The sequence below is a fragment of the Capricornis sumatraensis genome, chromosome 1, assembly GCF_032405125.1.
Source record: "Capricornis sumatraensis isolate serow.1 chromosome 1, serow.2, whole genome shotgun sequence".
NCBI classification, from domain to species: Eukaryota; Metazoa; Chordata; class Mammalia; order Artiodactyla; family Bovidae; genus Capricornis; species Capricornis sumatraensis.
In genome coordinates this window covers 162,411,590-162,416,925 of record NC_091069.1, presented here as the reverse complement: position 1 = coordinate 162,416,925, position 5,336 = coordinate 162,411,590, and positions in this window count along the sequence as shown.

The following is a 5,336-nucleotide window of genomic DNA, read 5'->3' as shown; positions in this document are numbered from 1 at the left end:
CGTTAATAATAAACTAGTAAATGCAAGTGTTTCCCCTGTGTTAGGGAAATTAAAATGGAGGTAGTCTTGTTCAGGCTTCAAAAGTGGAAGAGCAGGCCTCTGACTGGATTCTGACCCTGCCTGGACCCTAACTGAACGATGTGCCAGCCTGCAAACACACCAATTATTACCAGCAAGTCAAGCAGCACTTTAATTAAGAAAAGGAGTGGGTCTTGAAATTTCTTAAGCTTCTGGGGGCCTGGCCAGCCCCTTGGGGTCTAAAAAGTCTTTTATCTCACAAGGTAAAACAAACAGCATTGGAAAAGTTAAAGGAAAACCAGAGCTGAATTTTTGGTGTGCAAACTTATGATGATTTCAGTTTTCAGTCTGGGATTATAAGCAGGAGCCCCCAAAGCTACAATTTGAAGTCCTACCTATGGGGTGGACACACTGCCCAAGACCCTTTTCCCAACTGGGACTCCACACTGCTGTTACTAGGGACTTCCCAGCACTGTTCAAATTTGGATGGAAATTCTCGATTTACAGCTGGTTGGTCAGAAGTACAGCAGACAACCTTGGACTTGTGATGGACATCTGAAATGAGGGTAGTCTTGTGGGACTGGGTCCTTAATATTTAGGACTTTTTGATTTCTGGTATCATAATTGAATTGTAGAACAATTGGTCTGGAGAACTGGAGAACTGTTTCATCTGGGAACACACCCCCCAACACACACACTTGGTGTCAGAAATTGATGTGAGTAGAGCAGTGAGGAAACAGAGTTGTTGTTGTTGTTTTTTTAAGTTCTTTTACTAATACAACTCCCTATCACCTTACTTTAATTTTTTGGACTAATATTCAAAGACCTTAATGTAAAATTTAGCATTACTTCTAACCACTTTACTTGGTTTTCCCTAATACCACCATAGGCCCACTCCATTCCTGACCAATCTGTGTATTTTCTTCATGAGACTTTAGGACCCCTGTTCCACCACGAACTAACGTCTCCATATTCTTATTGTTAATACTTCCATCTTCTTGAACTAAATAAAACAAGGATTTTTCTCTAAAACTTAATATTCTTTGTATCCTCTGCTATAGAAAGTTCTTTTTTTCTACTGCTTCAACCCATGCTGCCTGGAATAAGGATGGGTATATCTACTTCTAGATCATTGCTCTGTAGACATCATTTAACAACCAGTTTTGTTTTGAATTTCTTACATGTATTTAATTCTACTATTTGAGGTTCTGTGTAACATCAGTACTTTCCAACCTCCTGTGGAAATTTCCTCTCAGTGGGAATTTCTTATTGAAGAGCTTTTTCTAAACTAGCTTTGTGTTTTCCAACCAGTTAAGCATCATTATTGAATTTACTCTTCATCTTACAATTTTTGTGTTCTAATACTTATCTCCAAACCCATTGGTGTATTTCTGACTTTTCTGCCTTCCGGTTCAGACTGGACTCCATGGTAAACTTCTCAATAATGCACTCACCAGCATTTGTTTGCTTTGCTAATCCTCACTAACAACACTCAGCATTCCTGCCATAGTGTTACCAAAGTGTTGCTTGCCACTCAAAAGCCAATACTCAAGAGGGAAGTGTTGGTTGGAAAAAGGAAGGCTACTTTATTGAGGAGCCCAGCAACCTGGGGAGAAGGCAGACTTGTGTCTAAAAATTAACTCTGAAGATTCTGCTCAACCATGAAACTTTCTAAATGGAGAATCATTTGAATAGGAGGTCAGAGTGTCTGTAATCATCCATAGTGTGAAGACTTTCTTCTGATTGGTTAGTACCTCCAATTTTGATTGGAGGTAACAGGACGTTGTTTCAGGAATCTTGTGCTCTGGCTGATGTTACCATCCTCTACCTGAGTGGGGGCCTTAGTTTCTGCTTGTTGCTGTTGTGAAAGTCGCTGAGTCATGTCTGACTCTTTACAACCCCATGGACTATACAGTCCATGGAATGCTGCAGGCCAGAATACTGGAGTAGATAGCCTTTCGCTTCTCCAGGGGATCTTCCTAACCCAGGGGTCAAACCCAGGTCTCCCACATTGCAGGTGGATTCTTTACCAGCTGAGTCACAAGGGAAGCCCTGTAGAAGAACTCAAAGATAAATGTATGTATCCCTTGAGGAGGAAACAGGACCCTGTCTCATTGCTGCACTGTTGTTTCTTGACTGCTCTTCTTGCATTTCTGTATTCCTTCCCTTCCCCAATAAGCAACAGTTTGAATCTGTTCTTTGGAACTTAGGGAAAGTCAAAGAGTCTGAATGAAGTCTATTTCCTACAAACAAGAAATAGGAGAAAGGGAAAGGATTTGTACCCTGAGAGTCCCACAGAGGCCTGCTTCATTTTAACAGATTCAGAGTTACTTGATAAAATCTCAATAGGGCACAAGCTATAATTCCTAAAAATTTATGGTATCAAACTTTTCCATGGATTCTCAAAGCTATTCAATTGTTCTTCTAATCATCCTTATTAAAACCTTTACAGGACTTCCCTAGTGGTCCAGTGATTAAGATTCTGTGCATGGGTCTGATTGCTGGTTGGAGAACCAAGATCCTGTGTGCCATGCAGCATGGCCAAAATGATAATAATAATAATAAAAGCAATAAAATAGAATTTCAGTTCAGTTCTGTCGCTCAGTCATCTCCGACTCTTTGTGACCCCATGGACCGCAGCATGCCAGGCCTCCCTGTCTATCACCAACTCCCAGAGTTTACCCAAACTCATGTCCATTGAGTCGATGATGGCATCCATCCATCTCATCCTCTGTTGTCCCCTTCTCCTCCCGCCCTCAATCTTTCCCAGAACCAGGGTCTTTTCAAATGAGTCAGCTCTTCACATCAGGTGGCCAAAAGACTGGAGTTTCAGCTTCAACCTCAGTCCTTCCAATGAACACTCAGTACTGATCTCCTTTAGGATGGACTGGTTGGATCTCCTTGCTGTCCAAGGGACTCTCAAGAGTCTTCTCCAACACCACAGTTCAAAAGCATCAATTCTTTGGCGCTCAGCTTTCTTTATAGTCCAACTCTCACATCCTTACATGACTACTGGAAAAACCATAGCCTTGACTAGACGGACATTTGTTGGCAAAGTAATGTCTCTGCTTTTCAACATGCTATCTAGGTTGGTCATAACTTTCCTTCCAAGGAGTAAGCATCTTTCAATTTCATGGCTGCAATCACCATCTGCAGTGATTTTGGAGGCCTCCCCGCCAAAAAGAGTCTGTCACTGTTTCCACTGTTTCCCCATCTATTTGCCATGAAGTGATGGGACTGGATACCATGTCTTTGTTTTCTGAATGTTGAGATTTAAGCCAACTTTTTCACTCTCCTCTTTCACTTTCATCAAGAGGCTCTTTAGTTCTTCATTTTCTGCCATAAGGAAGGTGTCATCTGCATATTTGAGGTTATTGACATTTCTCCTGGCAATCTTGATTCCAGCTTGTGCTTCATCCAGCCCAGCATTTCTCATGATGTACTCTGCATATAAGTTAAATAAGCAGGGTGATAGTATACAGCCTTGATGTACTCCTTTTCCTATTTGGAACCAGTCTGTTGTTTCGTGTCCTTAAAATAATTAAATAAAATAAAAATTTTAAAAGGTCTTTACAGTGACTGCTCTTTTTTCCTTTATCCTCAGGCCTCCATCTCTTTCCTTAGCCTATGCATTGTCATTGGATAACATTTCTTCCTATTTCCCTGAAGAAGACTGAAGCTCTCCTAAATGAATTAGATCAATCACCTTCTAATTTAACCTGATTGTGACCCTTTTCTCTCCTTCAGCAGTAATTTAAAAGTTCATTGATAGTACATCATCTCCACTCTCCCCCACCAATGGAACCTATGGACTTTTATTCTCTAAGCAGCTGAAGATGGAAGAGCGTAGATATGACTCACCTCTTAGAAACAGATCAAAAACTTTGAGTATTAGAATTCTTAAAATCCAATTTCAGAAGCAGGAATCCAGCTTTAAAGATAACCCACCACTGATAACGCTGCTGCCCTCTTGTACAGGACAGTCTTTCTCTTATGGGAATAGAACACCAAACAAAGAAGTTGACCTAATGAATGGAACTACATTAGAAAGCTACAAGCCAGTTTGTCAAGAAAAATCAGTTCTGTCTCTTTCATGTTCAAATATTTACTGCTAAGCTATTGCCATTCACTGAAAATACAATTTTGGTATAAAATGTATGTGGATATTTGGGTAAATAAATGTTTTTTTGTTGTTTTCATATGTGATTCAGTAACTAGATGGCTAAAACCTCAGGATTGAAGGGGTTATAATTTTTTTCCATATGTCCTTCTGCTCTATAATTTTCTTTGTCTTTTTTTACTCTGCCTTTTGTACATTGCATAAAAATTCCATCTATTTAATACTTTAATTGGTCTTTTACTATCTAATTCGATAACTATCTCCATGGTTACTTAAATTATTGTGAAATATAGACGGGGGAGCCTGGTGGGCTGCCGTCTATGGGGTCACAGAGACCGGACACGACTGAAGTGATTTAGCAGTATACTACATTATTGGAAAACATCTAGGCATTTCTACTTCTACTACAACTCACTGAGAGAAATTAAAAGTCATTTTTAAACTGGAGGGAAGGGGACAGGGTACAACCTTTGAAAGAATGACATAGCCCATGACATAAACTCATTAGAACCAAACAGATCCAAGATGAGTGTGTAATGAGGCTTAAGGTCTATTGGAAGTTGAATCTTCAGCCCTCTTAGGCCTAGTCAGGTCTAACCAATTTATGCCTTGTAACCAAGGGCTATGTCATTCTTTTAAAGGTTGTACCCTGCCTTCTTCCCTCCTGTTTCAATAGGAAGACTGAGAAAGAGATGTGAGTCAGAGGACACCCTAAGAATGGGTAATTCAATTGCCTGGAAATGCCACTCCAGTAGGGATAAGCACCATTTTACTGTTTAACATGATCTGTCAGAGACAGGAACAAACTTAAAGGACTTGCTTACACAGAAGCAACACAATTCTATTTGATTATCTTAAGTTTTCAGATTTTGTGAGATTCTGACCCTCCATCTTTAAAAACTGTAAACAAGTTGTCAACTTAGTGTAAACTAGTTTTTACTTGCTTATTACTCATGTTAAATCCAGTATAATATGAATCTCTTTGGAGAGATTTTTAAAAGGAACTTCAAAAAGAGTAGTATACTAAACTTAATCTTTATTCTACTACCATTTAAGCCAAAATTAGAAGTAGAACTATAACTTGAATCATGCTGATTTATAACTATTGCAATGTTAAGAGCAGAAAGACTATGTGTATTAGCTATTTTTGACATATTAACCTGTTAAAAATTGAAGCACATAAAAGTAATAACACATT